At 45.7% G+C, this 12,771-nt stretch overlaps 1 protein-coding gene across 9 annotated transcripts in view; it reads left to right on the plus strand.

Moving 5' to 3' along the window:
- TLN2 (talin 2) overlaps positions 1-12,771 on the plus strand; it is a 410,573-nt gene that overhangs the window by 136,298 nt on the left and 261,504 nt on the right. The window contains exon 1 of one of the 9 annotated variants that reach the window (XM_019755360.3): positions 1,885-1,939. The exons of the other annotated variants lie outside the window; for them this stretch is intronic. The gene's annotated coding sequence lies outside the window, so the exon portion shown is untranslated. Of the gene's footprint in view, positions 1-1,884; positions 1,940-12,771 lie in introns of those variants that run through there. 9 annotated transcript variants of the gene reach the window in all.

Consider the following 12,771-nt stretch of genomic DNA (forward strand, 5'->3'; position numbering starts at 1 on the left):
GGGGATTGCTATATTTTACTGGGCTCATCAACGGTGGAGGCAGGAGAGCTTGCCAGCAGAAACTCTCCCAATTCAGTGTGGGCGACAGCCTCACTGAGGCCAGCGGATGTGGCCTGAGCCCAGAGAAATTATGGTAATGAAACCTGGTTCCACCGAGGGATTATCAACCTTCTCCTCAGTGTTCATTCAGCCACACCCTTCTTACACTTCGTGGGCAAATTGGAGTCCTTTCTCTACTGAGGAACTCACTCTGGCAAACCCAGCCCAACGTGAGCTGTGCGTCCCATTCTTTAGCCAGATCATATGTATTCTATCACAAGCACTTTCTTGCAGCCTGTGCTGCCATATTCTGCAGTTATCAAGTGTGGAGTTTTGTCTGCCACACCAGCTCTGAGAAAGGCTGTCACCACAGCCCACCTATTGGGTGCTAATTTTAGGCAAGGGTCTTTGTGATAGAAACCCATTCACACCAGTTTGGAAAATGGAAAAGGTTTCTGTTTGCCTTTGTAGATGTCACAGGATGGGAAAGGGCTGTCACAGGACGAAGGGCCCCCAGGGCTCACGGAACTGGACTGAGACACTCAAGGAGCTCTCCTGGGCTCCCTATCCCTGGTGTCTTGTCTTGGGTGTCTTTTATCTTGTTATGTAGATGAACTTGCAAGGTCATGATTACTTACCAGTTTGCTATAGCCTTCATTGCCCTAGCCCTAGTCTTTCTGACTTCCACATTTTCCAACCTCCCAGCTAGAGTTCCATCAAATACAATGGCTCAGAATTACTGGGGAAAATCCAATTGGCCAAAATTGGCCTATTTGACCAGGTAAGCATGAGGACGCTGGCCTGACAATGGAGTCACTGTCTCGGGGCACAAGCTCTACGCCTGCCCCGACAGCTTTGGGAGATGCAAGGAGGTGAGGCAGGTCCCATGCTGCCTGAGGTGGCCCCTTTGGGCCAGACAAACCACCGCTCATGTCTCTTACATTGCCTCGAGTATTTGCTAAATAATGAAGGAATTCATCCTTTTCCCCAATTTGAATTTCACTGTTTTGAAGTGAAAATTCTCCTGTAGCCTCTGTCTTTGTAAGAATTATCAACCCTTCTGTAGTGTAAATTCTCCAGCCTTCTGGGTGATGATCTCAGCCCCCCTCCTCAGCCCTTCCTTGGGTTTGAATCTGAGCTGAATTGCATAAGAAGGCAGCTAGATAGCATCTCAGGACTGCACTGCCTTTCCTGCTGAGGAGACACAGAGTGGGGAGCAGCTCTGCCAACAGCAGCTTAAAGATGCAGTGCAAAGATGGGGCTTTAAGGCCTTCTTCACCCCTTCCCACTAGCTGAGTGCAGAGCTGCCGCCCAGCCATCAGGGCCAGGAGGCAGTGAGGGGCTGTGTGCGCAGCCTGGGAAGTATCCATTCCCTCTCCCCCATGGCTCTTTCCAGGGGGTGAAAACGATTTGCCTTTCCATTTGTACAAAATGTGCCTGCTTGCTACTCTTCCTCTACAGAGTAGGAAATGAAACAGAAATCACTGTAAAATGAGAGAGAAGCAGCAGCTAGCCTCATTTGCAGCAGTCAGTCCTAGCTGCTGTGCATTGCAGCTCCAATCAGACCCATGTGTTATTTTTGAGTGGTGGGAATAATAGGGCCTACACCTAATCAAGGAAGAGAATTCCAAACAAAAGCTTGGGTGGGGTTTCCTGGGCAGGAGTGTGATATTGTAATAAATGGGAAGCAGAGTTCTGCAGTCCAATCTCTGGGTTGATTACACAAATTATAGCAGGGGCCCTGTTTTCAAAGGAATGTAACACACCCCACTGAGGCCCCTCCTCAGAGGGTGTGTCAGCGTTTCCTCAAGCTCCCTCCTTAACAGTCAATGCTTTCACCAGAGGAGCTGACAGCCTTGTGTGGAATAATTAGGGTCTCTGCCATGGGACCATTTTACAGGTGAGTTTACCTTATGTTCAAGTCCGTCAGGGAGGCCTGTGGCTCAGTTCTCCACCCTCTCCTGCATTATGCAACGGAAAGTGCTGGTAGGGTTCTGATATTTCAGTAACAATGGTCAACATTTCCAAGCACTAAGGAACCAGGCACTTGCTATGGGGGAGAGGAAAAGGTTTTGACGAAGTTTCTCTTCTTACCAAAGGGGCATCATTCGTCCTCTGTGGTCATGCCCAGTGGCCTGCTGCTGTCTGCAGCCTTCAGATCCCTCCTGCCTCATTTGTGTCCAGAATGTTCCCCAACCCCCGGGCTTGGCCTTTCTGAGCTGCTTCAGATTTCTCTGATGAGCCAGGTTCCTGCCCCTCTCAGGAACTCAGAACTGATTGCTTCCTCTTGCAATATCCCTCCACACCCTTTCCTCCTTTCCTCTCCTTTTTTCTCTGTCTTGAGAAAGCTCCCTTAATCATCTCTCCTGTCCTAACCCCGTCTCTGTGAGATGCCACAGAGCCCTGTGTTCACCGTTTTAGCTCTTCAAGCCCACTGTTAAATGATGGCTTGACTGCTTTTTTAACGTACAAGTTGCTGGAGGCCACGGACGGTGTGTTATTTCTCTCCACATCCCTGGTATGTGGAGCATCACAGAGTACACCTGGATGGCTGGGGGAAATGGTCTATTAAGTTATGTTTTAATTTTGTTGTTCTCCTGGAGCCAATTTATGCCCCATATCCGATAAATGTTTCTATTATACCTTTGCGTATTACCTTAAACATTTTGTGTGGTATTTTTTTCTCTTATGTCTTTTGCTGCTGTATTTCTTGTTTAATTTAGAAATGCAAGGAGCACCATAACTGTGCGGCAAGGCGTTGCTGAGATTGACTGGTGTCTGTGGGTTGCGGCCCTCACTATTCACTCGGGATGTGTTGCGCTGACAGTGGAAAAGTGAGGGTGAAATAACACAGGTGGTGGGGCCGCCCCTACCTGTACCTGCCTCTCTGACCGCGCCCCCCTCTGCTCTCTCCTGTTCCTTCTAGCTTTCCTGTAAAGCTCCCATTCTGTTAAAATACCATGCCTTTTCATGCCACTTTTACCATCCAATGCCCAGCTGCCTTTGTCCTCCCTTGTTAGGTACAGTGAGTGTCGTCTTCCCAGAGTCAGCTCTACCTGGCCTCCTGTGGGAAGCCTTCTGGATTCTTTCCGCTTTCCCCACCAGTATCACCCAGAACATTTTGGATGACTCGCCCACTCCCTCCAGTGTGTGTCACATTTTACTGTAGTCATTTGTTTCTAGGTCTCTCTTCCCACTGCATTGTAGGACATAGTTCAATGGCAGAAACCTGGCCTTTCTTCTTTCTGTATTTACAAGTGCCTAGCCCAGTGCCAGGTGTGAAATTCCAACTTATTGAGCTAATAAATTAGTCCATAAGGGGCATTTAAAATTTTTTTTGAACTCAGTTTGCATGTCCTCGGTGGTGGTACATGTCCTATTTTACAGGTAAAGAATGGAGACTTAGAAGTTCAAACTGTATCCACATGGTTTGTAAGAGTCAGACTTACACCTTTAGGAGCCAGACAAATCTGGTCGGCTTTTCCCCAGATAAGACAGATTCCTGCAGATTTGATAAAAGTCATATGCTGCTAGGAGTCAGGCAGCTCAGGTTCCTGGTTTCCTTGTGGGGTTGAGAGGCAAATCTCACAGGTAACGCAAGAACCATCAGAGTCACTACTATGATGCTGGGAGTTGGCCTTTTCCCATGGTGGTGGCAATGTTCATTTCAGTCTGCAAACTAGGAAGATTTGGGGCATGGATGAGAAAGTTCTGGGACCACTACAGAAAACTGGTCAGTCTCCTCCTAGATTATATACCTTATAGATTTTCTTACAAATCACACTTTTATGTTTCTGCCGAACACATTGATTTTCTCCTGCTGTGTAAGATGCTGCATCCCTCCCAATGAGTCTCAGAAAAGCTTATAAATATCCCCTTGTTGCCTGAGCAATTAGCCCCAAGGAGTAGAGGTGCATGTAAGAGCTGTTAATTTGTGTGTGTCTACTTGCCACACAGACTCACCAGCAGCAATCCCAGACAAGCTGTTAATAAGTGTTAATACATTGTGGGTCTGCACGCTGTGTGATGTCCCAGCTAACACTCAGGGCACAAAATTTCCCTTGACTTGGCTTCTCTTGTTTGCCAGGGGTGAACAATGTTCATCAATATCATTTTGAGAAGCACTTAACAATATTCTTTTGGTACAGTAAATCATTAGTTTGAAATAATGGAAAGTCACATAACTTAGAGCAATTTAGGGAAAATTCGAAAATGCATATATATATATATATATATATATATATATATATATATATGTAATAAATTGCACTAGACTGACAGCTATGCCTGAAAGAGCGTTTTAAAATACTATCTGTGCCACAAATTTAAGATATTCTTGTTACCCATACAGGGTTTTAGAGAATCTATGCTAATGGATATTTAAGAGCAACAATTAACATACCACTTGGTAATTAAGTGCTTCTGGATACTTGAGGGGCACTCTGGCAACTGTTGCACCCTCAAATTCCTTACATAACCACGTGTTAATCTGAAGGAACTTGAACCTACTTTGATCACCCTGGCTTTGCTGGGCAGACCCTCTAAACTTCCAACTGTGTGGGTCTAGGTTTATCTCCCGTAATGAATCAGAGTAGTCCACATTAATACCATTCTCCTGTGGTTTAAATCATCAGGTGCTGGAATGTATGCTATGTGCAGCAGTGCAGGCTAGGGCCAGCTTTCAAAAAAGAGCGAAATGTATTTCCTGCCCGCAAGAAGTTTACAGCCCACTGTAGAAGACAGACAGGAAGTGGGCTTAGGAGTCAGACAGCACTTGCTGTTGAGTGGCTGTGGGAGTGAATGTTACTTGATCTCTTTACGCCTCAGTTTCTGCATCTGTAAAATGAGGATGAAGGTCACAGCTGCCTCCTAGGGTTATTGTGAGGAGAAGGGACACAATGCACATAAACTCTCAGACATGGATGTTCATGGTTGATCTGGTGTGGCTGCTGCCAATGTGGGAAAGAAAGAAGTAAAACAACCTGGCAAGTGTTCTGTTTGACTAGGTATGTGTCGTGTTCTGTGAAAACTGAAGTGTGAGCAGGTGACTCCTGGTTGGGCAGAGAGGGCCAGGAGAGGCTGGTGACCCCTGAAAATGTTGGGGAGGAGGCTACGATACCAGCAGGTCTCAGTGCTTCTCTCTTTATTCCTTTTATGAACACCTGCTGAGCCCTGGGATGTGCCTGAGACTTTGCTAGTCACTGGGGTTCCAGGAGTGACGCAGAGCCTGTAAAACCCATGCCTGGGTTTTCTCTCATCCCAGTGGGAGAGAGAAGGGAAGCGCACAGTGGTGGGTGTAAAAGCACTGAGGTGGATGGGGGCTGTCAGGCAAACACTGGGAAAGTGAAGGCATTCAGTGCCGCCAGAGGCAGGGTGGGGGGCGGGAGTGGCTGAAGAGGGAAGTGACGCGTTTGTGAAGGTATCCTTCCAAAAAAGCAGTGGGTAGCCTTGGGAACCTTGATTTGTTTTTTTTCTTTTAAGTGTGAATTTTATTTTTCCTCTACTCTATTGTAATACATATTCATTATGGAAAATGTATACAAACTTAAAAGTAAAAGATAGAGAAATGCATTCACAGCCCCTCCCACCGAGGAAAAAAAATGTATTTTGGCGAACTTCCTAACAGAATTGCCCCCATAGTATCCGTGAGTTAGTTATTTCTGGAGTTGACATAGTTGTGATCATGCTGTAAATACAATTTTCTGTTATTTTCCACTTATTATAGAGTAAGCATTTTCTCAGGTTCTCATAAATAATGTTTTTTCTGGTCATGTAATAACCATTCAAGAGAATGAAACGTGTAACTTAATCAGCCCCTTCCTCTGTATCCTGGAGTTGTGTTCAAGTTCTTGTTAACAAAGAATGAACGTTTAGCATCCTTGAACGTTTAGCATCCTTATGTGAAATATACAGACATGTAGCTTGTATGTGAAAGCATTTCTACATCTAAGATTATTTCCTGATGATAGATCCTCATGGTGATCAGCGGTTCAAGGGAAGGGACATTTTAAAGAGGTTTGAAACACGTACAAGATAAGGTTTCTAAACTTTTGTGTGACCTGTGTACTCCGGGAACCTCAGGGGAGGGTGGGTTTGAACAGAAGGTTGGAGTCAGAGGGGCTAGCGATAACATAATGCCTCATTTCGGACGGTCGCATTTCTGATAATCACAGGACCTTGGGTAAATGTGAGATACTTGCCTTTATGGGGGGCTGTTAACTGTAGATGAAACACTGGGTTTAGGACCTGAGGAATTCCTTCTCGTTCCCTATAGTTCTTACCGTGTAACTGCGTGCTTACATGTCACTGTCCCTGTTGAATTGAGTTCTCTGAGCCCCTGACCCAGGGCATTAGCATTTTTATGTACCTAATTATTGTTAAACACCATGAAATGTGGGGCTCAAAGGAAAGGGGACTGGAGAGTGGGTGAGGCGTGGGCAAGGAACAGGGCCGCCGCTGTGGGGCTGAGGCTTGGCTCCTGGCAGGAAGCATGCTGGAGAGGAGGGGACAGACCTACCGTCCCCGAGTGAGGCAGGGTACCCTGTGGGCACCAGCTTGAAGACAGAGGCTCTGGGTCATGGTTCTGGCTTGTCCGCCACCTGGCTGAGCGACCTGGGGCAGACGACTTAAGCTCTTGCTCTTCAGGTTCCTTAGGCGGTGTACCAACAATGGCAATCTCTTTTCAGGTGTAACAACATGATGGGACATTTTTAGGCATGTACGTTGTCAATCAAAAAACATCCAGCCTAAGAGAAAACTTATAAGACTTTATTTGAGCCAAACTGACGACAGTTGTCGGAAAGCAAAATCTCAACAGATTGAGAAAATGCTCCAAAAAATGGCGGTTTTGCAACTTATTTTGTACATTAGAATCAAAGGAGGAGGGTTACATGAAATCCACTGGTGGTTGATTAAGGGGGTGGGAGAAAGCAAAGCAGGGAAATCTCTGGGTTGGATAAAAAGCAAAATGGAGAGACAGGTACTTCTTTTACATTGGTGGGTACGGGACAGTTAATAGTCACCATTTTACAGCACACAGAGTTGGTAATCATGGCACAAGAACAACAGTGAGGGATTCTATAGTTTCAGTGGAGGGTTGTGCCCTGGGGCGTCCGGAAAAAGGGATTACTCTGACATTCCAAGGACATGTTATCTTACATGCAAAAAAGACCATGGTCTTTGTCAAGGAAGCTACAGGCCAAGGATGTGACTACTGGCCATGACCTGCTTTTACGTTGGGATTTTTATATTCAGACCATCCTATGTGGTTAACTTCAGTCTCTGGGTTTGTAGGACCTGCACCGAGCTTGTCAGGTTTAGTATGTGGCCCTTTTTTCATCCACAATATGTAAGAGGTGGCAATTTAAAGGAAAGGCAGAAAATGACGGAATGAAAACTCAATGAGTAGTTGCCTCTTCATGTTGTGAAATGCACAGTGTGGCTCCTGGGAAGTGCTGAGTAAATGTCAGTAAGGGTGGCTGATGACAGCCATTTATCAAAGGATCTACAAGGTGGTGGGTTATTTTTTTGAAAAGTCCATTTGGGAAGGGTTGTTTCTTTGGGTGGCGCACTGCCCTATGGCAGAGACACTTTCTCTTCTGACCATGCCCCAGAGCCAATCCTTGGGAAAACATCCTTGGCTCTTCCTTCAGGGCTGGAGACATGTCTCCCAGCCTCACCCTCCTGAGCTCTTCAGGGGCTGTGGACAGGAGCCCTTGGAGGATGCCCAGCTGAACGCTGGCCCGGCTGTTCTGAGATGCTGAGGCAGGACAGGCCCAGTGTTAGACCACGCAGCAGTTTCCAAGGGCTTAACAAACTACCACAAACTGGCTGGCTTATGTCGGGGAGGAAGAACAATTTTCCCTCTACCCTTCTGAGTTCTTAGCTGAGACTCTCCACACCTCTGCAATAAAAGATCAACAAGAGAAAAACAGAAGTTTATTAACTTGTGTACCTCTTATGTACGTGGGAGACAGCCCAGCAAAAATTAGTAGTCCAACAGGGTAGCTTTAGAATTTAGGCTTAAATACCATCTTAATAGGAAAAAGGGAGAGGGGATGTAGGACTCTGAAGGGAGAGTGAGTGATTTGTAGGAAAGAGGAATGGGCCTTTTGAAGAAGAAATGGAAGTTATGATAGTTTATGAAAAAGTTTGGGTGTGGTGGTGACTTCTGGTGTCCTCTCCTGATATGAGTCAATCTTCCTGGTTGCCGAAACTTCCAGGGAGGTGATTTATACAATTGAGTTTCTTTTGGGGGATTTATCTTTAGGTAGATAAGGGGATTTTAGAGAAAGCCTCTCCCTGTGTTTCCTGTTTTTCACTTGCCTACAGCTCAAAATAATCATTGCTACCCTTCATTCGTAACAGAAATTGTTCTGTCACCCCAAATCAGGATGTTAGTAGAGCCATGCTCCCTCTGAAAGCTCGAGGGGGGACTCATTTTTGACCTCTTCCAACTTCTCGTGGCTGCAGGCATTCCTTGCCTTGTGGTTACTTTACTCCAAATACAACTCTGTGTTCATGTGGTCTTCTCTCCTGGCTCTTAGGAGGACATTTCTCATTGGATTGAGGGCTCAGGCATGTAATCTAGGATGATCTCATCTCGATATCCTCATATAAATGTGCAACGATACTTTTTTCCAAATCAGGTCACATTCACAGGTTCCAAGGATTAAGATGTAGGCATATCTTGTGTGTGTGTGTAGGGGGAGCACTATTCAACCCCTAAAGGCCAGAGATTAGGGGTGTGTTCTCATAGGAGGACCAAAGGGTCTGCTCTGACACGGCCCTTTGTACCCCAGCGTCATTGACACTTGGAGTAAGCATGTCTGGCCTGACCTTCTGGGTCTAACGCCTCAGCTCCTTTCTTGAAGATGGGAGATTGAGAAAGGTCCCCACTAGCGGCAGGCCGGTAGCCCATGCTTCTAGTGCCCAGGATTACCAAGACATTAGTGTGCCATCTCAGGCACACTTGGTACCCAGACTTTCTTGAAGGGACAGCACTTGCAGTGAGGTTGGTAGAGTCTGTAGGCAGAAAGCTTTCCTCTTATGTAAGCAGGTGACCTTGGTGGTAGTAATTATAGCTACAGTTGAATTTTTGTGGTTAAGGGGAATGGTAGTGAAAAACAAAAGCTCTGTGGCACATGAGAAAAATTTTGTGATTGTGTAGAGTGGGTGCAGCTGAATTTCAGTTACCAGAACTATTACGTAAACGCGCCACATATGTGACTGTAACAATAGAATTCAAACGAGAAGCTATTATTTGTTATTGTGGAGGTCAGTTGTCGGTTATATTTCAGGGTTAATAATGAAGCTAAAGATAGTCTTTCCTGGGCTTAAAACTACAGTTGATGGAGCAAAAATTACTTGAGTTTGTTTTCCTTTCTACCTTCTTCGGGTCAAAACCCTGTTGAAGTTTTTAAACGATCATTGCACTCTCTCTTCCTTCTTCCTACCTTCCTACTCTGTGTGCTTTTCCTTGCACCACTACCCTTCTCTTTCCTCTTCTGCAGACTCTTCAGTGCTGTTGAAAATGTTAATAGGATTGCCCTGTTGATATGAACTTGTTTTCAAAGTGGTTCCATCCAAAAGCTTACGTGGTTTTTAGAGATTGGTCTTCTTGGACCGCATTCCCCCTTTGCCACCCATGGGAAAGGGTGCCAGACTATTTGTTGGCTTTCTTCCAAGTGTGTCAACAGTCAGTTGGTTTCCAGTTCACCAAGAGCAGAATAATCTTGGGTAAACATGACCGTTGGAAAAAAAGCAAATATTGGTCTTGGAAGTCATAGTCTCTCAAGTGTCTGGTGCCTATGATGTGAGTGGACAAAATAGAAGCTACACCAGAGGGCATCGAATGCCACAGCTGGTTACAGAATATGGGTAGAAATATAAATAAAGGATTTGTAAAAGACAGTGTCAATTCTCCCTCTCTCCCCCCGTCCCCCGCACTCCCTTTCCCTCTCTCTCCCTCCCTGAACAAGTCTGAATATCCCCTTAGCACTTAATTGGACTTACTTAAGCCAGGCCTTGTGGGCTTTTAGCCTATTGACATTTGGGCCAGATCATTCTTTGTTTTGGGGGCTGCCCTGTACATTGGAGGATGTCAAGTGACATCCTTGGCCTCTAATCGTCAGATGCCGGTAGCAGCCCTCCCTAGTTGTGACAACCAAAAATGTCTCCAAACAAGGCCACATATCCCCTGGGGACAGAATCAGCTCCTGGCTGAGAATCACTGGCTAATCCTTAAGCTAATCCTCCCCAAAGTGGTGTGAGTTTGGTGATGGAATGGCGGCGGTGGGGGGTATGTATGTGGGAGTGGTGGTTGGGTCTCTTAACCTTGACTCTTACTCCTTGAGATTCACCTTCCGACTCAGCAGTCCTCGGTATTCACACTGTGGGTCTCACAAAAGTGAGGGAGGTTGGTGATAAATCAGTATTATGGTTGTTAACTCCCAGAGCAGGTATTAGCTATTTTCCTTCCCTGACTTATTGCCATTCCTCTGGTGGTTTTAAAATGGGGATGCTCGTCCCACTGAAGGTGCTCAGGAGGTGAGCCTGACACCTGGCACCTTTCTGTTGCATGATCCCTCAACAGGGTAGCAAAGCATGGCAGCAGTCTGTTGCCCATCACGCCGGTGAATCAGTCATACTTACTTCATGTCATCAGAGGGAAGGTGCTGACCTTTGATGTCAAGGTGACACGCTGTTTGGGCAGATGCAGTTCCTGGGTCTTCTCAAGCGTGACTACACGTACCTATAGCCAGCTAGTCTTGCCGTTTTAGAAAACTAAAGACTCTATCTCTACAGAACTGTCAGTCTGCCTTTTAAAGCTTTAAGTATTTTCATCATTTAAACACAGTTTCAGAGTTTTGAGTTTGTTGTAGTAATGTCATCATACTAACACAGGTAGGTTAAAAGCATTGTGTATTGTCTTCATGTGTTGCCTCCTGTTTTTGTTTTTGTTTTTTAATTGGAAATTGCAAACGTCTGCAGAAGCAGGAAGAAAGGTATGTGCACCCATGTACCCCATCACCCACCTTCAGTGGTTATTAATACATGACCCATTTGGTTTCAACAAGAACCCCTTCTTATTTTGAAATAAATTCTCACCATCACCTTTCATCTGCGTGTTTTTCAGTATGCAACTCTAAAAGACTGGGGCTCTTTTTTAAACAAATTATTGTCATCCCTAAAAATAAATTCCACCTAAAAGTGCCTTAATACTAAATATCCACTGCATTCAGTTGATGTGTCTCTTAGGGCTCTAAGTCTACGGCAAGCTCTTCTTTGTTTATTTCCAGTGCTCAAGGGCAGGGCAGATACCCGAGATCATCTTTCATCCTCTGTGTGTCTAACGTGTTGATATGTGGAACTGCTGCACCTACCGTGTTTCCCCAAAAATAAGACCTAGCTGGACCATCAGCTCTAATGCGTCTTTTGGAGCAAAAATTAATATAAGATATAGTATTATATTATTATTACACTAATTAATTATTAGTATAATAATAGTAATTATATAAACTAATACAACTAAATAAACTATAAAACTAATTATTATACTAATTAATATATAGTATTATTTCACTATAATACAAGACCCGATCTTTATAATATAATATAATATAATATAATATAATGTAATGTAATGTAATGTAATATATAATATAATAATACTGGGTCTTATATTAATTTTTGCTCCAAAAGACACATTAGAGCTGATTGTCCAACTAAATCTTATTTTGGGGAAAACAGGGTAGAGCCTGGCACCAGGTAGGAACGTAATAGGTACCTGCTTTTCTTCTAACACTGTAAGTTATGTCCTTCCTTCCAGGTGTCTGGCTTGTTAAGAGACACAGTTGTTATCTCAAGGGAAATACTCAGCTGGCCAGGAACTGGAATTACCTGGCAGCTCCTCCCCACATACGTGTCTTAGGTGGGCTGCGGGCAGCCTTTTATTTCCCCCCTTAAACAGCCTTTCTAACCTACTCTCTGGCAAACTTCTCTATGCCAGGGTGTGTGGTACCAGCCAGACATGTGGAAACACATGGACATGTAACACCTAATGCTAAGCATCTTAACGTGACAAACTGATCCCACACTGCCTCCCAACTCCTGCATCGCAGGCTGCGTTCATGGCCCTGCCTTTCTTTAGCCTCAATCGCCCTGGCCAGGCTCCCTGTGGAGCTGATCCCTCTCCCGCACTCCTAGGGTCCCTGGGTCTGGAGGAGGGATCTGGGAGCACCTGAGTCTCTGCTGCCACCCTGTCATCACCCTCCCTGCATATCCATCACTTCCTCCTCCCTGTCTTGTCCCAGTGGCTCCTCTCCAACCATTTGCTGTGTCTTCTGGCCAATGCCTGGCCTCACCGAGGAGCTGATGCCCTGACCTGGGGCCTTCCCAGTCCCCAGGCTCACTCTTCACAGCTGGCAGCTGCAGCGCCCCCCTGGTGAACCCATTCACAACCCAGCCCCCCACCTGCCTTTTGACTGGCTGTCTGTTAAGGCCTTGCCTTCCAGTTTTCATAGCCATACCCTGAGTGAGGTGTGGTTTCCCCAGTAATTGTGCCCCTCTTGGCATTTTCTGTTCCTGCTGATTGCACCCCTGTTTGCACCCCCCTCCCCTGCTCTTTGACCTCCCTGAAATCTCCCTATAGAAACTCCTCCTGTCCTCCCACTCTGTTAGGCTCCCCTGCTTTTACTTCCTTCCCTACTTGGCCTCCTCTGAGGGGCCCGA

This window comes from Rhinolophus sinicus, chromosome 3 (genome assembly GCF_057876585.1).
Source record: "Rhinolophus sinicus isolate RSI-liver-muscle chromosome 3, RSI-T2T, whole genome shotgun sequence".
NCBI lineage: Eukaryota > Metazoa > Chordata > Mammalia > Chiroptera > Rhinolophidae > Rhinolophus > Rhinolophus sinicus.